Below are 25,063 nucleotides of genomic sequence, written 5' to 3'. Positions count from 1 at the left end.
TCTGCATATTAGTAAGTTCTTATTTTTAATTTTGTTTTTATTTCCCTTTTAATTTTAACTTCTTTTTATTATTTTATTTTTGTTTTCACACATGTGGGGCAGCATTCCAACACCCCGTAGACCATGTTCATGTTGCCCCGACCCTTATCACCATGTTAGAGAATGTCCTACAATGAGACAAACTTCTAACCAATCTTATGGGTACATGAACACATCATTCTCTAGACCAGGGAACGACTGCTATTTTGATTCATGTTACCCATCATGGAGCCAAGAGTCCAATCTCTCATGACAAGCTCAAGCTCCCAGAATTCATGCTCCACAAGCTCATGGACTGCTACATCACTCATATCAGCAATTCTATGATTATGCATACTCTTCTCAATCAGCTCCACAATAGCAATATCAGGCTGAACCACCTCCCCTTGAGTTTTCTGAAGATACATTAGCTCTGATCAGTTCAACAATTGAGGAAATGAAGAACTCTCATTTGAAATCAATTGAAAGGACAGAGACCCATTGTACACAAAGAACAAATTTTCTCAAAAAGGAAGAGCGCCAAAGTCAATCAGTTACCACTCCTCATGGACATTATATGGAGGAAGAGAGTATCTGCTATCATGAAGAAGAGCCATCTCCACAATTCTATGATCATTCCTATTCATGTCTTAGCCCCAGTCTGCGGCAATCCACTTGGAAGCACCTTGCAATAGAAAATATTCATTCCCTTTGGTGTAAGAGAAGGAAAGATTGGTGCTTTAAGTTTAAAGTACCACAGTCTGGTTGAAGATGTTAAACTTAGCGCTCATGGAAGGCACCCCACAGCATATCCTTTTTATTTTGTTTGTTCGTTTTATTTTTATTTTATTTTATTTTGTTTTATTTTTATTTTTTATTTTGTTTTTGTTTTCCATTGTTATTTTAGCATTTCGCAGGGATACATGTGCTTCAATTCAAGTTTGGGGGTGTGCCATGAGCCATACTATTCCAAACAGTTTGTCCATCTCCCGGGTAAATTTTTTCCATTTTACAGACACATTGGGGACAATGTGTAATTTAAGTTTGGGGGTATGGGAGACACTTTACACACACTTTGTCCTAGTTCTATTTTATTTTTATTTTTATTGTTTATGAAAAAAAAAAAAATTTGCATTTTAATTTTATTTTTGTTGTTTGTGAAAAGAAAAAAAAATGTGCATGTTCATGTTTGCCTTAAAATTTTGGTTGATCTTAAGAATTGTGATTTGATTTTATTGGTTAGCTTAAAATTTTGAACACATGATCTGATAATTGAGTTTTTCAGTTTTGTTACTTGCTTAGGACAATTGAGAATTCACATGTTAGATCTGATCTTATACAAGCACATTAGCATATAATTTGTGGGGTATGACATGAAAGTCTGATATGTGTGTTTCTATGTCTTGGGTGAAACTGGATGACTTATTAGATAGATACTTTGGCATATATATATATATGTGATAAAAAAAAAAAAAAAATGATCATTGATAAGCTTTTCACTAAGTAACTGAACCTCTTACCTCAAAGCATTGAGTGTTCACGTCAAAAGGTGAAGAATTTTGATTTGGTTAAAGTCATGGTTAGTTTGGTTCCGTAACCTTTTTAACTCGAGTTAGTAAGTCCTAGGGGTGTCTCTACACCTAATGCCCTAAAACCATCTAGTTTGGGAGCATTAACTTAACACTCGCTACATGGGTCAAATAGAAAGCTTAAGGGAACTAAACATTGCACAACCTAACCAAAAAGAAAAAGAAAAAGAAAAAGAAAAAGAAAAGTTATGCCATAGTTATTCATTCTAATGGAGATTTTAGTGAACTTCGAGATATTGAGGCAGTGCACATTAGAAATAATTAGAAGCTTCATATTTGTGTACTAGTTTACTTTACACTGTTTCGAACTTGTGATACCTTAGCCTGTCTTTTGTAAGTGATTAAACTTTAAAATTCCAATTCATTGTGAATATGGAGTTTATCTTTTTAAGTTCGCTAATGAATGAAAATCATGGTTTTGACTGACACTCAATTTTTGAATAATATGAACTCTTGCATAATGTTTGTGGGTAATATTTTTGGAAAACCTTCACGAGACTTCACTCGTCCTCTAGGGAATTTTTAGGGGTTTAAAAGGCTTATTGCATATGCTAAATGCAATCGTATATCCCATGAAAGATGGATTTATCTTTTTGTTTTCTATTTTTCATTTTGTTTTTAGTTTTGTATTGCTAATGGACTAGCAATATGTAAGTTTGGGAGTGTATCAAGTGCCAAAATATTTATATTTTAACCCTTAAACTTATATGTGTTAATTCCTTAAGTGTTGTTAATTTATGCTATTTTAGTTCCTTTATGTGTTTTCCATGCTTTTATAGGCTTTTGAAAGAAAATGAAGTAAATTTAGAAGATTTGGGCTCAAAGAGAGAAATTGGGAAAAGTTGGAGCCCCTGATAGTGCGATCGAGTGTAGGTTCCCTGCGATCGAGGGCACTACCAGAGAAGAGAAAGCATGCAGCGGCCATGTGCGATTGAGCGCGCACGGGTTGCGATCAATCGCACCCGTGCGCTGGAGAATTCTAGAAGCTGCAGCTAGACCTCCTTTCTTTCCATATTAGGGTTTTTCAAGTCCCACTTGTAATAGGACTAAAACCCTACGAATTTTCTAGGTTTACTAGTGTAACAATGACTTCTAAAGCCCTATAAATAGACCTTTAAACCTTGAGAATAATCATCTTCGAAAAGACAATTTCTAGGAGACAACTTTGGGGAGAGGAATTGGAGGCTACTTCTAGGAGCGGTTTTTGGTTCTTTCTTTCCCTTTTCTTTTTAGTTTTATTTTAATTATATGTAACTAACTCTTAAGGAGGGCTAGATTGAAGCCCTAATTATGTTTATTTAATATTTCAATACTGGCGCCTTTGTGATAATCATATTGTGTTACTTAACTTGATTAATTCTTGTTTTTTTGAATTCCTCATATATATGTGATTGGCCATTATATGCATGTGGTGTGGACTAGTTAATTAAATCAATTTGGATAATCGAGTCCTGGGTTTAATAAGAGTGACAATAGAAATCCACACCGGGTTCTTGCGTTAATCAACATGGGGAACTGGGAGTAGACACCCATACCCTAAGCCTCATGTGTTTGTTTATTTCGATAGATTTATGCTTTCTTAAAGAACAACTTAGTAGACACCCATACTAAATCCTTTAAGAAAGAAAAGAATTAGAGTAGACACCCATGCCTAATTCGTTGTTTAGGGAGATCAATAGCTTAAGGAGTAGACACCCATACCCTCAGGTTGGCAAACATTAAGTATTCATAATATGATTGGATCATTGGCATATTGTTATATTATCTAAGTATGATTAGTGGTGGATATCAAAGCCCTACCTTTATCTTTATCTTTATGTTTATTTATTTTCCTTTGTATTAATATCAATCTTGTGACAATTTTGATATTTTAATTAAATCTAAATAAAATCAACAATCCTCGTGGAATCGATCTCGTACTTGCTGCACTATACTATCGTTTGATCTTGTGCACTTGTGAGTAAAACGTACTAAATATTATCTATTAATTTAAGTAGTATTTGGCACAACTGTTAAAACGTAAGAAACTTAATTTTAATTTAAACCATATAAATTAAAACATGTTAAAATATTTATTCCCATAGGAGTTTTAAAATGAAAATAAGCATAAAGGAAAAAATACCAATCAATTTTATAAAATTACAATATCAGAAACGAAAATATGTCTATTCTAAGAAACCCCAAAGAAATAAAAAGAAGAAGAAAAAAAATAGATCACATTATGTAGATGGGTTTCAAGGAAATGCGAATTGAACAAATACGTGTGGAAGTTTCTTGAAAAAATTGAAATGGGTTGGCAAGGAATGACAATGGGATATACCTCAATACATTGATTGCCCAGTTTCATCAATCTTGGAATTTGAACTCCGTTTCCTTCTATTATCTTTCATATGTATGTTTCTCTTCTCAAGATTTTCTATGAGTCTCAACAATTTCATCGACATCCTTTTCTTAGAGAAACTGAGATATCTATCTCTTTTATTTACGCAATGTTTATAGTCGTTGAAACCTGAATAGGCGGTTTACTAATAACAGTTGGAAAGCTAAAACGGTTCTTTGAGGTGTCCAAAGTTTGTATTGGGTGGGAATTTAAAAACGGTTTATCTCATGATTTATTATGAGAAGAGACTTTAATAACAACTGTTGAAAAACAAAACCCTAGAAAGAGAGTAGCACATATAGAGTATAGCAGAGTGGGAGGAGTTGCCCCCTTTCTCTTTCTCCCTTCCACCTCCCTTTTCCCGCCTCCACTGTAAACCAATTAGGGCGCGTGTGTCAATGTTCATCGGGGTACTTTTTAGCTGCGCGTGGCTAGCTGGCGGTGGCCCATAGAACACATGAGGGTGTGTTGGGTTTTTGTTATAGTATATATCTATATATATATATATATATATATATAAGAATATATTCTCTCTAGATATGCTTTTAGTAGCGATTTATGGGGTGAAGTTTTGTTTGTTTTTAAGAATCCTTAAGAATAACAGATTTGGTTTCCGGTAGATCTTTTGTTTTCTTATTGTTCATTTTTTGGGAGCAAACCATATATCAATGACAGAGGAGTTATCAAGCATAAAAAAGAACTGTCACTATGGTAAAGGTAGCGAAGGAGATTGCGATTGATAAAGTACTAGTAAAGGAGATAAAAAAAAAAAAAAAAAAAAAAAAGCAAGGGAATCAAGGACCTGGCAGCAAATAGAGACGTGATTTGCCAGAATTTACTATAGATCTGAAACTGATGGAGACGGTGACTTTTCATAGATATTGTCTGATAATAGCCTGAGAGGCTATTATGTATGTCATTGATAATGTTTGAGTTGTGAAGATTCCATATTATATCTTTGGCATTGTATGGAACATTTTGCCCCATTTGATTGTTATATCAATGAAGAGATAATTTGTTAAAAAAAAAAAAAAAAAAAAATTGCAACGGTTTTTTTTTTTTTATGGAAATGTAAAATGGTCCACTTTTATTGACATTTATTTTTGGCAACCTTTTATAGAGGCATCGTGGCTTATAAAAGTAGATCTATTTTTCCCCCTCCCCCATTTTCGATGCAATTGAAAAAAACATGGCCTTTCCCCTTCCCCTCTCTGCTAGGGTTTCATCTCTAACAGAGAGCGCCGTCGAAGGAGGAGAACCTTTGTTCTTCCCCTCCGGCCCTCCTCCCCTCTTCCCTCCCATCCCATCGTACTCTTTCTCTTAGCGAGATTGCCTATTTACCTGATGCCCCTAGCTCTTTGAGCGATTTTTCCTTTCCCTTCCTCTCCACCTCTTCCCCTTCCTTTGGTCCCCTTTTTTTGTTCTAGGCTTTTGGATCGGCCGTTCTTTGTCCGATCTACTATGCTTGCAGAACCCACATTGTCGCTTGCCCCTTTACCTGTCCTCTTCGGCTCTGTCCGGGTTCTTCGCGTTTCGGCCATTTTCCCTCGGCAACCTTCCTCCCCAACGTGGTTTCTGTTTTGGGTTTCTTATTTCTTTGTTTTATTTTCTTATATTCTCCCATTTTTTTTGTTTTTTGCTTGAGTTTGTGTTTGTTTCTTTTTATTTTTGCTTTCATTCTTTCTGCTTGTTTAGGTACTCTTTGTGGGTGATGCTCATGGGGTTTCACTCAAACTTCCCCCTCCATTTGAGTGCGCCACCGATCTCCTCCGCACCTGCTCCGCCACCCACCGTCCTTTGCTGGACCTTTTTCTTGCGCCCCCCGCTGCGATGAGCTTCCAGAGCCCCCTTCCGTTTTCTGTTTCTAGTGAGCGCACGATTAGCTCTTCTTTTTAGTTGCTGTCATCCTCTTAGTGTGCTTTTTTCCATTGGTTATTCCCCAGTAATTTTTTTTGGCTTTCCTTTTTTCGATCTTTTTGTCTTGTTTTGTTTCCCTTTATTGGTTTTGTTTTTGCTTGTAATAATACTCGGTCCTCTCTCTCGATCTGCCCGCCTGATGCCCTTTGGGGTAGTTGATTTGGTCCAGACCTTTGGGTTGTGGATGTGAACGTTATCCTGGCTTTTGGGTCGAGGATGATGAGTTTTGGCTTGGGGTTCTCTGCCCACAATGCTGAGGAATAAAAGCTACATATGCATTGGTTTGAGTCTGTTTAGCGCAGATCTGTTGTTTAATTTGAAAATTAGTCATAGGTTAGCGGATTTTGTTTGAGTTTAGAATGTAATACGTTATCTTTGACGCTTGTAACCTCGTAGCTTCAACTATGGTTGCTTCAGAGCTTTGCTCTGTGTTGTTTGCGCTTTATGCTTGTTTATCAATGAATGAGATTGAACTGTTTCAAAAATATATTTATATTTTTCCCCCTCCCCCATCTGACTCATGAAAAAGAAAAAACATTATTGTCTACCACTTAATTGCCTGTCTCTTCATATTTTGGGAGTTGTAATGAGCCTTATATGGCGTTTAAAGTTGGTAGGAGTTTTAATGCTGCTTAATGGTGTTTTCTTTAAAAAAAATCAAAGGATCATAATTATCTTACATTAAATATAGTCACATGATGAAATAAATATTGTCCTACATTAAATATTGTCACTTAATGGAATTTATATAAGGAAAATTTGTGAAATAAAATCTCATAATAATGAAAAACTGGTTCAATCTATCAAACACATTAAAAACCGGTTTACTCACAAAAAATATGGGTTCAGGACACGTATCGCAATTCTAGACCATCTCTATGCCAAAAATCGGCTTTTATATATTTGTATAGGGTTATTCTAAAAAATATAGAAAATCTTCATTATGTTCCTTCCTAATATATCTAGAAACGTATCTTGGTCAGTAATTACAATTCGCTACCTCTCTTCCTCGGTTCTCTTTTAAAAGGAAGGAGTAGTGGCCCGAAAGAAACACACTATTAGTAACCATAGTTCCCAAACTCGAAGTCATTTTTAGTTTATCCAACACAAACAATGGCAACTTCAAGAATTCTCCTCTGTGTGTTTTTGATGTTGATCATTCCCAATCTTTAGACTGAAGCAACCAATCAACTTCTGTCTTAGAAAGGTGAACAATGAAAGGCATAGCTCAGAGACTTGGATTCCTTCAAGTTCACCATATCGGAAACTGTTTCAACAGTTTGGCGCCGTCTATGGGAACGACTAAACCATTCTTACAAAAACAATATCCACAGCAATGGTAAATACAAGATCAAGAAGTCGAGCTCACACCGAAGAACCACCGGCCCAGGCCAATCAAAGGCCACCACCGGTGCATCAGAACGCTGACGACAAGGAGCGCATTGCTTCTCTCGAAGCACAAATGGCGCTTCTAATCCAAAAGAATGAAGAGCTACGAATCCGATTTCCGTCTCCATCCCAAATCAATTAGGCTAAACAGTCCAATGGGCAAAGAAATCATGGTCATCACTCTGATAACCGAGGCCTCCATTTTGACGGTCACAGCCAGCAAGGCGAGAGTCACCCTCCCCCGCGCAGCCATACTTGCAGAGGTGAAAACTCTCGTAAAATGGCGGAACCACAACCAATCACAGCTTCGCAAGGAGAGGTAGACAAAGCATTGGCTGAACTTAAGACCAAGTTGGAGGCTATGGAGAAGAAAGAGAAGTATAAGACTGCTGTGGTGAGCAAGCTCTTTGCCGGGACGGAGACTCCCTTCACCAAGCAAGTAATCGATCATCCACTTCCCAACAAATTTAAAGCACCACAAATCCCGGGCTATAGTGGAGTCGGAGATCCAACCAAGCATCTGGAGAACTATCGGATGCACCTGACATTGCATGCCATTCTCAACGAAATCGCATGCAGAGCCTTCCCAACTACACTCTCGGGAAACGCTAGGGAATGGTTCCGAAGCTTAGCACCTAATTCCGTGGCTACCTTCGAGGATTTCGCTCGGATTTTCCCCACCCATTTCCTGGGTTCCAGGGAAAGGAAAAAACCATCAGGGTACTTATTGACGCTTCACCAGAGAGAAGGGGAGAGTTTAGAAGAATTCATGATTCGGTTTGACACCGAAAAATTGAAGGTGGAGAATCCTACGGACGGTGTAATCTTTTCTGCCAACTACAATAGAATCTGCCGTCTACAGCCTCCAGGAGCTACTGGACAAGGTAGAGGAGTTTATCAACAAAGAGGAGACCTTGAAGGCAGTGAGATCGGCTCGAAAAACTCCTAAGAAGTTGGAAGAAAAAAAAAGGAAAGATCACCTGGGGTTCGACGCTCCAAAGCACTTCAAGAAGAAGTTTAATAATCACAACTTCACTCTTCTCAATGCCAACATTTCCAAGGTCCTGGTGGAGATCAAGAAGGATCCGGAATATCGAAGACTTCCGGGGCCCCGCAAAATCATAACCCAGATCGCTATTGTGAGTTCCATGAGGTCAACGGGCATTACATAGAAGGTTGCATTGCCTTGTGGCACCTCATCAAAAAGTTTATCCAAAATGGTAAACTTGTGCGATTCTTGGGAGAACAAAGGAGAGCAGCCCCTTCTCGGGAAAACTACGTTCGAGAACTAAGCTACCATCCTCCTAGGAATCAACAGCCACAGGAACAATATTGAAGCAGAAGTTCCATCTGCAGGAACTAGAATAGGTATCCTCAGGAGGAGAGAGTGAGACAGGAGAAGCATAGAGGAAGGCCAGCCCGCCGAACCCGTGATCCCCAGAACCAAGCTAACCTTCCAGAAATCCACACCATAATTGGTGGATTCGCCAGAGGAGGAGAGTCAGGGAGAGCAAGGAAGGCCTACGCCCATCAACTAGAAGGCTCTCACGAAGTCTACACTGTAGGGAGGCCCATGAAGTAGTCCCAAAGGAGCGAAATGGTGATTGGATTCTTGGATGCAGATTTCCTGGGTATCTCGCGCCCACACACAAACGCTTTGGTTGTCACTTTGATAGTGGCAAATCATAACGTCCATCTTATTTTGGTGGACAACAGAAGCTCTGCAAACATCCTATATTGATATGCATTTAAGAAGTACAGGGGAACAAGTACATCCCAACCAACTGCCCCTTGATGGGATTCACAGGGGAACAAGTACAACTGGTCGGATTAATTGAGCTACCGGTTACAGTCGGGTCATACCCAAGGCAGGCACAATAATAGTACGTTTTCTGTTGGTCGACCGACCTTTCACCTACAATGCTATTATCGGGAGGACGGCTCTCAACAAGCTAAGGCCATCACGTCAACTCCGCATCTCAAGATGAAATTCCCAACGGATCACAGAGTTGGAGAAATTAGAGGTGATCAACGGGCTGCCCGACAATGTTACAACATCTCTATGAAAGAATGCCTGAAAACCTCGGCCCCAAGGAACACCAATAAGGAGGAAAGGTAGCAATTAAAGGGTGGTAAACCGATCGAAGATCTTGAGGAATTCTCGGTTGGCGAACCCGACAGAGTTATCAAAATTGGGTCCCAACTAGACCCTATCGTGAGAGAAGAACTCAAGTCCTTCCTCCGTAATAACTGTGATGTATTCGCCTGGAGTCACAACGATATGCCAGGAATAGTACCTTCGGTCATGGTGCACAAATTGAACGCTGTTCCTAATTTCAAGCCGGTACGGCAAAAGTGGAGGGGGTACTCAGCTGAAAAAAGCAAAGTTGCCGTTGAAGAAGTTAAGAAATTATGTGAAGCTGGGTTCATCAAAGAAATCCAGTACACCACTTGGTTGGCAAATGTGGTGCAAGTAATGAAGTCAAATGGGAAATGGAGGATGTGTGTCGACTTCACAGACCTCAACAAAGCATGTCCCAAAGACAACTACCTCTTGCTGCGAATAGACCAGCTTGCTGACTCAACCTCGAGACATAAACTACTAAGCTTTATGGATGCATTCTCGAGATGTAACCAAATATCCATGCACGAGTCTGACTAGGAAAAAATGGCCTTCATGACTGACTTCACAGACCTCAACAAAGCATGTCCCAAAAGACTAATGAAGAATTTAATGATCGAGGTTTACAATACATTTTAATCCTCGGCTATGGGGGGTAGGACACTCGACCACACAATACAACAATGAAGGCATTCAAGAGTGCTTGGAAATATCAAAGCATCCAAAAATACTAGAAGTTCAAAGACAGTTCAAATATGCATAGAGCAAAAGCATTCAAAGTATCCAAAAAATATCAAAAGTTCAACAGCAGTTCAAATAAGCACAGAGCAAAAATCCTTATACAAACAAACAAACAAAATGTTTAAGTGTGGGGAACCGCTCCCACTTCATCAGCATCATCATCTATGATGATCTCAGGACCAAAAGGCTTGGGGGGTAAGTTCGCTTCCGGGCGGAACCCATGCACATTAATTTCCGAAGCATCAGGAATCAACTCTCTGCCTGCGTCAACCATTTCGTCAATAGCAGCAGCTGCCACCTCCAAGAAGTTTGACTCCACTGTGGCAAGGTTGATGCCAAACTGATCTCTACAGATGGTGAGGTACTGATGATTCTCAAAACCGCAATGAAACCCACGGGCCCACAATAAATCCCGAAGCCAGGGAACAAATGATAGCTCCGTAACGTAACGAACCGCCTTAGCTTTCCAATAGCGGTACCCTTGGCGAAATTGATCACATCTGGCCTGGGAAGCTCCCAAATCACCTACTAGCTTCTCACGGGCGTTTTCTGATTGGGATAATTGAGCCTCAAGTGTCTTAGAAAGTTTCTGAAAGCCCTCCTTGGAAACTCGAACCTCAGAAAGCTCCTCCGTGATTTTTGCATTTTCTCTAACCAATCAGGCAGCTGTGGACTCTGCCTCCACAACACGCTCAGCCAACTCCTAGCCGTCCCAGTCGGCAACGTCTAGGCGCATCTAAATATGGGCATTGGCCAACTTTGAGTCATTGAGCCTTAGTTTGATCTTAAAGAGCTCGTTCTCCTTCTCTGCCAATAGATGATGGAGACTCTCCACCTCAGAATTAGGGTCCTGAGAACCAGAGGCCTCTTGCCGCTTGCTTAGCTTCTGAACTAAATCCCGAAGGTCAGCTCTCTCATCAGTATACTCCCACTGGCCTTCCTAAAACTCTTTATACCAACTCGCGATGAGAGTTGAGCACTACGTGAAAGGAAATCACGTCAGAAACAACAAAGGTACTCGAAAAAAGGAACCAAGAAGGAAATGTAAACAACTTACCGAATAGTGACAATGGATCAACTTGTCCATAAACATCTCTGGAGTAAGCCAACCCTCTCCTCGGGTATAGTCAGCTGGAAGTAACCTGGTGACGGCCAATAAAGGATTTCCCACCAAACCCGAGGCCAGAGATCTAATGATCGGTGAACTCCTCCCGAAATGCCTCCTAAGTGATTGTCCTTGGTATATAGGAGCCTGGTCAGATGGTTCAACCGGGGGGTCTACAAGCCTATCCTCAGAAGGAGATGTAGTAGGGGTCTCACGACGAGTGGCCATTGGCTCTCCCAGCTCCCGAGGTTGCGCATCCAAAGGTACTATGTGGAGAGGAGCAACTTCGACAACAAGAACAGGCTCTAAAGCCTCATTTGATCCACGAGGAGGACCGAAAGTTATCGGTATGGAATCAAACCGAATAGCAGACAACACATCCAGGAGATCCCTCGATTTTTCCACACGCCCTTTCTTCCAAAACAGTTCTAGGGGCGCTTTGCCTCTATCAGCGTTCCTCTTGGACACCGGCGGGTCTGTCACGGATACCAGAGCTGATGAAACATGGCCTTGAATATGGGGATTGGTGGCTTAAAAGCCAAATATGAATCCCTTGAAGCAGACACGGTTACAGCTAGCTTGCCCGAAGAAGAGACATTCTTGTGCACTCGACTCTTCTTGCTTGGGGGCCGAGCAGGCGACTTCGAAATCATCTTGTCATTGGTTGGATTTGGTCTCTTGAGGTTCCCTTGACGATCCCAGACAACCTTGTCCTCCAGAATCTGGTACCATAGACACTCATGAAGAGTGGAATCAATAATGATGTTACCAAAAAGCATCCGATCTGCATTCTCAGGAAGTTGAGAATACTCCAGGATGTAGTCAACTCAGCCTTGCTGCTTCGGGTTCAGTGTAGGGCATTCCTTCCCTACAAAGGAAAGGGAAATAAGGACGCGTAAAGCTGAATAAAGAAGAAGAGAGGAAGAACCAAAAATACTTACAGCTTTCTCGGGAGACTCCCCATTCTTGGGGAACAGAATGTTGCAAGGGGAGAACCTCGGACGCCAACGCCTCCCAAGCTCCAGATATGTAAAAGAACTACTCTGTCCAATTCTTTTTGTTGGAGAATGTCTTCCCGAGCTCGATAAATTGGTTCTTCCCACGAACCATAAAGGTGACCATCTCGGAAGTAGGGTAAAAATGGGGCCCAAATATGTTTAAAAATTTGGAGATCGAAAGGATTTTCCCCAGAAATACAAAGGGCCATAGCAGAAGTGTGGCCATGAAATAACGCCAACCGTTTGGCATAAGTTGTACAGGGGCTACCCCCAAGAAAGATAACATTTCCCTCACTATGGGGGAGAAGGGTAGGCGAACTCCTGCCATGAACATACGTTCATGAACACAGATTTCTCCAGGACCGCCAACCATTCCGGTAGAGCCATCCGGAAAATATAGCGAAACCGATGAGGGTATGTCGTAGTTGTGGCGGAGCACCCTCTCATCCTTCACTGAGAAATAGGATCTTTGCCAACGCCGGAAGTCTAGGCGCAAGGATGAAGGAGACACTTCACCAACCAGACGCATTTTGGCTGAAGAGCCGCCTGAGCGTCGAGTCAGAGGAGTCTCCGATGATTGCTCATCGACGATCTCGTCAACCTGAACTGGAAGTTTCTAAGAAGACATGACCACTGGAAAAATCAAATGCACTAAGATCTAATAAATGGATGGGAATCTAGAAGGCTTAAGCAATAAAGGTCGACGGCGAAATCTTTATAGAATGGGAAACCTTGGACAAGGCGCAAGGCATTTAAGGTAAGGACATCATGAGCCCGCAGTCGCGCCTGAACCGAAGAGACTCAAGCCAACTTTTCCTTCAAAAAATGTAACCAAAGGCACCGTTCACACATTGATATTTGTTTCGTCAGTTTTCGAACCACAACCAGAAGAACATATGGACAACAACGGCACATTTACGTGGATAGAGACAAAAGATTTGAAAATCACAACATTGCAACATATCTCAGAATATCCGGGACATGCGGATGTCAGGTTCCATAAATGACTAAGATGCCAAGAAAAACGGCTATAGGGAACCGAGCAAGGAAAGACACTTGAACGGTCTACCCTCGAGAAAAGAACACCACTAGAAGATTGAGAGTTTGAATTCTCTCCTCCTGAAGTCTCGGCAGAAGGAATTTGGGGGGTAACTGTTACACATAAACCCATCTCCCGAGCCCGCGAGTCAAAGGCCTGTGGGCCCAAGAAAGCCCCGTGCATCCAAATGGGCTTACCAAACGTGCACAGCACAAAGCAATGGATACGACGTCGTCCCTTATACTCTTAGACGGCCAAAGGTCCAGAGATTGGGCCACGATGAACCTCCCTCACTTAACATCCAGATGCATCTACCGTATCAGGAAAAAGGCTCAGCTACATAGACGGCTCGCACATAGCAAGATCACCGGGATGGTTACGATCTTGCTCTTAAAGACGCCTACAGATACATGCCATTTAAATGAAAAAATTGAAATATTGCAATCTAATTTCCATCTATGGTACTTTAATTATTGACCAAGATAGGTTTTAGATACATTAGGAAAGAACATAATGAAGAATCTTTTTTTATATTTTTTAAAATAACCTAATAGTGATCTTCAAAAATTTTGCTGTTCAGATTCGGATTGCTCCTAAAAGAGAACCCGCAAAGAGAGGTAGTGATTGTTTATTATTGACCAAGATATGTTTCTAGATACATTAGGAATGACCCAAATGGAGATTTTCTAGATTTTTTAGAGTAACCCTCAATTGTTAATCCTCACAAAATTTAGAGAGTTATATTGGATGGTATCTTGAGAAACATAGACATAAACACAATATAATCATAGTTCCTATTGTAGAAGGAAGATATTTCAAAAGTAATTCACATATTTAAAATGTGGCAAAAATGGCATAACTCACATTCCTCACAAAAGATGAAAACTCTCTTAAATTATTAAAGGCATTTTCCATAAACATGTTACCAATCTAAACCATCAGGGAAGGGTTTGAGTGTATATACCTTCCCATTAACATAAAATTTCACAACTTTCATTCTCAGAAGCTTATGGGGGTGATAATTTACATGAACAAGTATCGGTTTGAACTTGCTCAGGTTATCATCTTTCCTCTCACTCTTGAAGAGGACTTCGCGAAATTTGGTTTATAATTAACAAGTTAGATAATATCATAAGATTCACATAAAATTGGTTTGATGACATGCCACAATAACACATCGCCATTGAGTGACGTGTCAATGTGACACGTCACCAAAGTGGTGACGTGTCACTTTCACATGTCACCACTTGGTGACGTGTACTAGTGCCACATCACCAATTGGTGATGTGGGACTATGGCACATCACCAATTGGTGACGTGTGATTGTGCACACGTCACCAAAGTTTAAAACAACACGTCAACATTTATTTTATTTCCAATTTTTTTTTTCCTTTCCGAAATATTTTTTCATTTTTCTTTTTGAATTGGTGACGTGTCAAAGTTGAGATGTCACTAATTAGTGACATGTCAACTTCGACACGTCACCAAAAACAATGGTGACGTGTGAGAAGTTGACACGTCACCAATTGGTGACATGTCAAAAACACATGCACTGTAGACACGTCACTAATTCCATGGTTTTTTGTAGTGAGTAGAATAGGCAACTTAGCTTCTTTTTCTTGGGTCAAATACCTTATACTCCCTTAGGGTTTAAACATTTTATTTTTTTTCCCCTTAGGGTTTGATTTTTATCACATGAGGTACCTATGGTTTTCATAAAGACGGAAACGGTACCTCCATCCATGTGCCGTTAAAAAACTTAACGGAAATCCACGTCACTAACATGTGGACCAATAAAATATCTAATAACATATAGAATCCAAAACTAATCTTAATGCTCCACATGCTATTCGAGACAACCTTTATTTTGAGAATCACAGCCTGTATCAATACCCACTCAGCAAATGGAAACCAAAGCCAGCATTCAATACACTTTCAAACTACCACTTTGGCCATCGGAGATGGCGGGTTTCTTCAGGTTGGGTTCGTCGGAGATTTGGCTGTGGGGAGGAAGCTTCATCGCCGGATAGTGGGTTTCGGCACCGGAGAGTGGGGTTGGGTTGGGTTGGGTTGGGTTTCATCGCCGGAGCTAGGGTTTGGGTTGGAATGGGATCATCATCTTTTGTTGAAGGAATTCGAGCTTCACTGAGGTTGATTTATTCTAATTCAAGGGTTGGATTTTTTTAATTCAATGGGTTGGCTGCTGCAAATCAAATGGGTTGTTTTAAATTTTAATGCCTATTCAAAAAAATAAAACTCAATATTTTTAATTTGTTATCTGTCTTTTTTTTAATTTTTGGGATAATAACTTTTTTGGTACCTCAGTTTTCACTTTTTTATTTTTTTCCCCCTAAGTCTTAAAACAGGACAAATCTAGTACCTAACCTATGGGAAAAGACAGAATCACTACCTCCGTTAGCTTCCATCAGTCCCAACTAACGGACATCCACGTCATTGCCAGTTATATCGCGACATGTGACCACCATTAAAGAAAAAATAAAAAATAAAGTACATCCACATCGTTTAGATAATTAAGCAAAAAAGTAAAAAAAATTTCGACGTTTCCCCCCTTTTTCCCATTCTTCCCGTTCGTCGTCAGCCTAGGCTTCATAAGAACCATATTTTCCCCAAATTTTTCTTCTAGGGTTTCCATTTAGGTGGGTCGATTCTTGATTGCGATTGTGATTTGGCTTACGATTGGAAATATTATCGGTGACAGTTTGAGTGTTTGAGTTTGAGTTTGGGTGTGGGCTGGTAGTTTGGGTTGGAGTTTGGTGGAGTATCGTGGCAGGATTGGGTCGATTTTGGAAAGGAAATCGACCTTGCGGCGTGGTCGGACCTGATTTGAGCACTTTTGCGGAGAACTTGTACACGGGAGGAGCAAAATGGGATGACCTCGAAGAGGTGAAGGTATGTACTTTTGCAAAAAAGTTAGAGAATAAAATAGGGGATACTTTTCTTTTGTTGAACTAAATCCCCCACCAGTGGGGTGTTTTTTTAATATTATTTAGCATATGGGTTTGAGACGTTGCAATCACTTTAGGCTGCCTATTTTTTTAGTTGTCCCTTAGTGTAGTACTTTTTGTCTGTTTCGAAGCCAAGTAGAAAGTTCTCACCTTTTTCACATTGGAAACTTTAATATATGGTTGTTGTGTTGGTTGTCAGTGGGCTATTGAAGACTTCAATATATGCTTTTGAAGACTTCTTTATTGTTGCTGCTGTAAAGTCGGATTGTTTGGTGGGTGTGGGGGGCTAATGTGCATGATAGATTGAGTTGGTACGTAGGTCTATATGTGTCTCATATGTCCATTATTTTGTTGGTGCAGGATCTCCACTTACAAGATCCATTGATCTCGTTATTCACCATCATAGTTCATTTTGTAGACCACGTATAGAGTATGTAGAGGGGGAAGTGATGACTTTTCCTGATTTAGATATTTCTGTGTTAGGCTACTCAATATTACAAACATAGTGGAAGTGTACCTTGGTTATCAGTATGGAAAGGTGCCAACTCTCTATTACAAGGTTGATGATTATGAAGAAATTTGTGGACTTACAAGGAGAAATCATGTTCGACAGATGTTTAGGGTGTTTGGCTGTAAGTCCAAAAACTTCCATGTGTTTGTAGATCTTGGAGATACAGAAGTTGGTGAAAAAGAAGGTGGAGTTGTAGAAGAAGTTGGAGTTCTAGTTGGTGAAAAGGATGGAGTTGGAGAAGTTGAAGAAAAAATAGATATGGTCAATGTAGAAGAAGATGGAGTTCGAGTTGGCAAATATAATTGGGCTATTGTTGAACTTCCAGATGTTTTTATAAATAGTTATCCACCAGTGGGGTATGGAGATGAGTTTGTGGATCATGAGGATAATCATGGATATGAAGAGGTGCTTATGAAGGAGATCAAAAAAGAGAAGGTTGAGCAAAATGTCAAAGAGATAGAAAAACAAATGAAGCAGCAAAAGAAGGTTGAGCAAACTTCTTCCAGGAAGAAGAAAAAGGGGAAGATGCAGTCCACGGCCAGACAGTCCACACGCATGCAGCCTCCATGTCATGGATATAACAAAGATAACCAGGATGAAGCGGATATTCAACCTCTTCTATTAATTGATTTTGAAGATACTAATGGAAGGGAGGATGACATTTATATCCATCCCAAAAATGAAGAAGTTTTACGGGCAGCAAGGGCGGCTGCAATGAAGTGGTTCAAGCCATTGGGTGAAGCATTATCATCAGCTCCTAAGGAGGTTGACACTGGAAAGTGCAAACTCAAACAACCGAATGAAGAGGGTGTGGAATGTCCTGAACTGCTCAGCCTAGAAAGTGAAGATGATGATGAGGATGTTGAAGGTACAACCAAAATAAAAAGAAAAAGGAGAAAGTATCTGGAATGGCATGGACTGCATGATCTGCTAGAGAAGGTTGAAATACATGTGGGACAATTATTTGCAAACCTATCTGAGTTTAAAGAGGCACTACAGCTGTATGGAGTACATAATTGCTTCGATCACATATACATGCACAACGAGAAAAAGTGTGTTTTAGCCTATTGTAAGAAAAAATGTGGATGGAGAGTATATGCGTCATGGAAGAGTAATACAAAAATACTTTCAAATAAAGACATTAGAAAAAAGTTCATAATTGTGGAAGTCATTACTTTAATAAAAGAGTGTCAATCAAGTGGGTAGCACACCGATACATCAACAGTTTCAGAGATCAACCAAATTGGAAGGATAGTGCTTTGAAAGAGGCAGTTCGAATGGGTTACAATGTGGAGCTAACTTTGCTTGCTTGCCATTATGCCAAACGAATGGCATTGAAGTTATTAAATGAATCAAATGATGAGTAGTACAAACTTACAAGAGCATATTGTAATGCAATACGTAAGTAAAATCCCGGTAGCTCAACTTACATACAAAGAAATGGGATTTTCTTCAAAAGGATGTACGTTTCCTTAGATGCTTGTAAGTGGGGTTTCTTGGCTGGATGTTGGCCGATGATATGTGTGGATGCCTGCTTTATGAAAGGTCAGCATGGTGGGCAGCTACATGCTGCCATTGCACGGGATGGGAATGACGACATCTTCCCAATAGCATATGCTATATACGAGACTGAAAGTAGAGGCACATGGACATGGTTTTTGAACACTTTGTTGGAGGATATTGGGAATCCAAGGGAGCACACATGGTCATTTATAACCGACAAACAAAAGGTAACAACCTAACATCCTAATTGAATGAATACTTGATTAAATTGTGCTAATAACATGTGTTAATTAAATTATGATCTTCTTACACAGGGACTGATGGAAGCCATGGAGTACCTGATGCTTGATGTGGAACACAGGTTGTGTTCGACATTTGCATGCAAACTTCAAGAACAAGGGTTACAAGGGCAAAGTGTACAAGGATGCATTGGGGTGCAGCTCGAGCAGCAAATGAAAATCAATTCAAGTGCTACATGTCAGTGATAAAAGGAATGGATACTACAGCCCATGAATACATCGCCAAGGTGAACCCAAAGATGTGGTCAAGGCATGCTTTTAGGGAGACCACTTGCAGTGACATACTTCTGAACAATACAACTGAGACTTTCAACGCATGGGTACTTGAAGCTAGAGATCAGCCCATTCTTACTGGCATGGAGATGATAAGGCGGCAACTAATGAATTGGATTAGCCAAAAAAGAAATGGTGCAACAACATCAACCAATATTATTTGCCCTAAGATTGTGAAAAAAGTTAGATAGGAACAAGTCAGATGCTACGAATTACATCTCCCACTAGAGTAATGACTTGACATTTGAGGTTGACCACAGTCATGAAGCTAGGAGGGTTGTCAATTTGAAATCGGGAACTTGTGGATGTGGTAGGTGGCAAAAGAATGGGATTCTGTGCGCTCATGCTTGCTGTGCAATTTACCAAAATAGGGAAACTTCAGAAAAGTATGTAAGTGACTAGTACTTAATGGATACGTACAAAGTCATATGCATATAGCATTGAGCCGATGCATGACCCTAAAGATTGGGCTATTGACAATGATGAGAAAGTCACACTGCCACCTTTACCCAAAAAACAACGAGGTAGGCCGAAGAAGGTGATAAGAAGAGGAGCTGATGAAAGTGTTAAGGTGAGTCGAAAAGGGTATGATGTACGGTGTGAAAACTGCAACCAGTTGGACCACAATGCTAGGAGTTGCACCCGACCACAGAATCCAAATAGGAAGATATACCCAAAGAAGGTTAAGAAGCCACAACCGAACACTGACATTGAGGTACATTTCTACATAATACTAAGGTAGTTTGACATTTAATATTTTAAATGTTTTCCATATTTATGTTTTTTTATTATATGGTATGATAGGGAGGTACCTCACAAACAATGCATCCAACTGACATACCCCGACCAACTGCCACCCCAAGTGGACAAAGTAGGAGTTCCATCAAGATGGTAGGTAGAAGGTCGGCTAGGCTACAAACAATGGTGAGTTCAACAGTTTTGTTTCTTGTGTAGTAAGGCTAATTTGTGTGCATAGTGTTAATTGTATTGCCTATGTTGATGCAGGCTAAGCCATCACAGCCAGTGGGGCAACACCAATCTCATCCACAATCAACACAATTCAGGGCAACACAATCGAGAATGTAGTTGGAATGTGACATGGAGATGTAATTTTTTGAGCTCTTTTGGATGTGGGTTAATGGAAGTTTGTGGCATAATTGTATTGATAATGTGGCATGTTTTTTGTGAATGTGGCATATAGGAATTACGGTTTTTTTTGTGTTTTTTGTAACAATGTGGGTTAGTGGAAGTTTGTGACTTATTTGTTTATTTGGAATTTATGGCATATTTGGATGTTTTAGTTGGAATGTACATGATGTGGTCCAGATTGTGAAAGTACTTTTTTAGTTGGAATGTTTATGATATGGTCCGGATTGGGTTAATGGACAATGTGGAAGGACTTGCTTACTTGGAATTTATGGCATATTTGGGTGTGGTCCAAATTAGACCAATATGCATTGTTTGAGTATGGTCCAAATTAGACCAATATGCAGTGTACATTCTAAATAGTCCAAATTGGTCATATTTGGAATATACATGGTATGCTCAAATTATGGTCAATATTTGGAATGTCAATAATTTGGTCAAATTAAGTTGTACAGTATTGACAAAACATTTAGTTAATTAGTGCAATAACACACAAGTCTATAACTAATCACTTGCATAAATACAACATTACAAAACATTTAGTTATTTAATGCAATAACACAAGAGTCTATTACTAATCAATTGCATAAATACATACATTACAAAATGCTCATTTACTTAGTGCACTAATGCTAACCAACATTATTATCAACCATGACAACAATAAACCAAACATGAGAAATTTCTCTCTTGCCCTATACACATCCTTCTCCTTTCACCATTGCCAAATATTGACAATTTTCATTCTCCAACTCTTTCACCTTATCCAACAACGCAGGAATAACTTTTATACCCCTTTCACAAATTGGTTTGTCCATCCATTTGAAAATTTGGCATGCTGCTTTTCTCTAAATATACATAAAATATCAAAATATCAATCAAACCATCACACTCACTTCATGTAGGAATAACTTTCAAACCAATATGCATTGTGCAATAAAACTACTCACGTTAGAATCATAGGTAGCACAACCCCAAAATCTCCTTCCAGGGTTTTTTGGAGTCCAGGATGTCTTCAAAGGTGCAGGTAACGAGCAATAACAAACCCAGGGCGTCCGATACAGTCCACCGAAGAAGACCCAGATGCAGATGATGACTTCATCAGCTCCTAAGGAAAATAGCGTGTACCCTAGCTTAATTTGGGTACAGTATTCACCAAAAAAAACCAAAGCTAAAATTTGGGTATAGTATCCACCGAAAAAACTAAAGCTCATGAATGGTTTGAGTCGATACCTTATCTAGGCCGAGAGAAGATTCTTTTCCTTTGGATTCCCGTAATCGACTTGATGGCATTTTTTTCTCTGCGCTTTCCAGTATAGTTCTCAAGGTCGATGGATGGAAGGCAGTTCGATATCCCTTAGATGTGCGTCTACAAACCAAATTGAAGCTCGATCTGGGGACAATCAATTTAAGCTGGATTCTAGGGTTTAGGTCATTTGGAGATAACTAGGTATGTAGCTCTGGGTTAAAGAAGAAGAAGAAGGAAGGTAACAGAAGGAAAGGGAGCTCGACCTTACTGTACCTACCCGTGAGACTAATCTAAGCTCAATTCGAGTAGCAAGAGAACGGATTGTGGAGCTCGTGGTCTAGGGTTCATGATCTCGTACTTGCACCCTATACTATCTTTTGGATCTCGTGCACTTGTGAGCAAAACGTACCAAATATTTGCCCATTAATTTAGGTTGGTATTTGGCACAACAGTCCTCACCTTTAGCAGATTCCATCTATGTATATTTATATATGAGAAAACCTTTTATCAGGTCCTGCTGTAAAACACCAATTTTACAGCATCGAATAGAGTACTAACACGTTAGCAATACCACCTAATAGAATAGTAACAAAAACACTGGATTTTTTTCGCCTAAATCGACAAAAACCCCTTTCCCTCTTTCTCACCCAACGTCCCTTCACAGTGCCCACGTATAGAGACCATATTCCTCGGCCACTAGACACCACCGCCGGCCACTAGACACCACCACCGGCCACTGCCCAAAACTATTGGCCACTACCCAATGTCGCCAGCCACTACCCAGTGTCATTGTCCACTGCCCAACGTTGCAGGCCACTGCCCAAATTCTAGCCATTGCCCATATTCGCCGGCCACTGCCCAAATTCTGGTCATTGCCCATATTCGCCGACCACTTCCCATATTTGCCAGCCATTGCCCAATGTCAGTTTTTGCAAAAAAAATTTTTTTTCCACTAATCTGTAATTATTCCACTGCCCAAGCTCTGTTTTTGCAATTTTTGCTGATTCATTATTGCTTGGACTTGCTTCTAATTGATGTTGATAGAGTTGTTTGTAATTTTGCAAATAACTCTGATTGATTGTATTTAGATAGAATTGTTGTTTGTTTGGTAGTTCAGATTCGTTATGATCTTTAGTGTTTTGATGAATTTGGTGGCAATAGCTTGTTCATGCATATGGGCTTTTGGTTGTTGTACTTTTAAGCTTTGATGTGCTTGTTTGCCAAGTAGTTGTTGCTTTAGTTGGATTCAGATGACACCAAATTGGGAAATTATATTGGAATATGTGTGTAATTGTTCTGTTATCGGTAATTTTGCACTTTTTAGTAACTTTTTACTTATCAGAAAAGCAATCAAAAGTTTGATATGCACCTTAGATGAATAAGAGATTTGTTGTTTGGATTATCAGCTGATTACTTTTACTAAGGAATTCTGTGGAGGATTAGAGAACAAGAATCCATCCTATCATCCCTGAAAAAACCAAAATCTGCCTTTTATACATTGGCAATCTGCACCAATAACTTGGGAACATGTTCTGGTTACAAAGGTAACTTGCATCCCAGGATGGTTTCTGGCAATATCTTAGAAAGAAATCTAATTGGTTTCTACGTGCATTTGTATAAACTGGTTCAGTTGTGTTTTTTCCAAGAGCTCTTTTTGTATTCTAGCTTTAAGGCACGTTAAACAAGAAGGCATGCCAAATGAAATTTTGAGGAAAGTCCTTGGGTTTGCTCATTTTCATTGTTATTCAAATTGTATATATATTGATTGGTGCTATATTTGAATCAGGCTTGTATAAAAATTTGATGGAAGTCTTTGGGTTTGTTGAAATTTGAAGAATGGATGTAGAAGACTTACATGTTAATGATGAGATGATAAAAGATCACAATGATATAAACATGCTTGGAAATGATTTCAAGTAGCCTACTTCCAGTTTTTCTTCATATAATGGTCATTTGGAACCATGCCTTGGTTTGGAATTCGATGAGGTTGAAGATGCTCGTACATGTTATAATGCTTATGCAAGGAAAACAGGTTTTAGCATTAGAAAAAATCATACTCGACTGTCGAAGGAAGATAAGTCATTGATTGTTGTAGATTATGTTTGCTCAAGGGAAGGATTTCACCGTACGATTTATCAAAACAAAATGCATATAAATCCAAAGCCGGAAGAAACAAGGGTAGGATGTAAAGCAATGATGGGTTTAAAGAAAGCAGGGTTAAGATGGAATATAAGTAAGTTTGTAGTTAAACATAATCAGGAGCTCCTTAGTCCTAAAAGTACACGTTTTCTTCTTGGACATAGAGTGGTAACACCTGCCCAAAGAAGTCTTACAAATACACTCAATGAGTCCTGTGTACCTCCAAGGAAGATAGTGTCGGTGTTGAGTAAAGAATCTGGTGGTGACTATAATATTGGGTGTATTGCTAAAGATGTTGAAAATTATTTAGGCAATAGAAGAAGAGTTCTTACTGGAAAGGGAGATGCACAAAGAATGTATAATTATTTTCTCGAAAGCCAAAGCAAAAACCCAAGTTTTTTTTTTCTCAATCGAAGTTGATGAAAATGGATGTATGGCAAATTGCTTTTGGGCAGATGCTAGATCATGAGTTGCATACCAGTATTTTGGAGATGTTACTTTTGATGCTACTTACTTGACAAATCGCTATAGGATGCCTTTTGTTCTTTTTACTGGAGTTAACCATCATCATCAATCTGTGATGTTTGGATGTGCTTTGCTCGTAAATGAAATGGCTAAATCTTATACATGGTTGTTGGAAACATGGCTTAAGGCAATGCTTGGACATGCTCCTTCTACAATTATCACAGATGATGAGGTACTACCCACTATTCATAGATTGTGTTTGTCGCATATTTTACAAAAAGTTCCCGAACAATTGGCTTATATATATATATATATAATAAATATCCACCTTTCCAATTGGACCTTAACCATTGTATTCATAACATGCTCACAATTGAAGAGTTTGAGATGGAATGGAGTGAACTTGTAGGCAAGTATGAGTAGGGAGAAAATGATTGGTTGAAAAAACTCTATATGCGGCATGAAAAGTGGGTGCCAGCCTACTTGCGAATTTGATTTTGTGCCGACATGTCTACAACTCAACAGAGTGAGAGTAGTAATAAGTTTTTTAAAGATTATGTTCGTTCGAGCACAATGGTGAGTGACTTTGTCCATCAATATGATAAAGCCTTGAATGCATGTTACCTTAAAGAGAAAGAAAAAGATGTTAAGACAAAAACTTCTACACCAATTTTGAAAACATACTACAAGATGGAAGTTGAGGTGGCAAATGTTTACACAAGAAAGTCATTTTTGATGTTTCAAGAAGAGCTATTTAACAGTCAAAAATACAATTCATCTAAACATCAGGAAGAAGGAGGTACGAAAACATATAGGGTGACCCATCATGGGAGAGAAACTCCATTTTATGAAGTTGCACTTGAATTTCTTGAAAAGAAAGCGACTCGTACATGTCACATGTTCGAATTTGTTGGAATACAATGTAGGCACATTCTTCACGTTTTTTTGAAGAAATATTTGGCATTGCCTTACAAAAGCTTCGTCATGAGTTTTTGATAATGGATGATGATTGTGATAAAGATATAGAGGATGATGATGTACGAAGTGTCAAGGGTCCTGTATTAAATAGCCAAGTATTGTCAAACATTACATTCACATTGCAAGATCCTATACATGTTCCTTCTAGAGGATGACCCAAATCTTTGAGACAAAAACGTCCAAAAGAAAAACAAGGAACCACCACAAGGACTTGTAGCATTTGCAAAAAAATAGGG

The 25,063-nt window shown here is 39.5% G+C and overlaps 1 pseudogene; it reads left to right on the top strand.

The window, feature by feature from the left end:
- Positions 1-19,298: 19,298 nt before the first annotated feature.
- On the top strand, positions 19,299-24,845 carry LOC148587560 (protein FAR1-RELATED SEQUENCE 5-like; annotated as a pseudogene).
- Positions 24,846-25,063: the final 218 nt, after the last annotated feature.

The sequence above is a fragment of the Corylus avellana genome, chromosome 2, assembly GCF_965113065.1.
Source record: "Corylus avellana chromosome 2, dhCorAvel1.hap1.2, whole genome shotgun sequence".
Taxonomy (NCBI): Eukaryota; Viridiplantae; Streptophyta; class Magnoliopsida; order Fagales; family Betulaceae; genus Corylus; species Corylus avellana.
The sequence above is the reverse complement of the archived record's forward strand: the minus strand, read 5'-3'. Positions and strand labels throughout refer to the sequence as shown.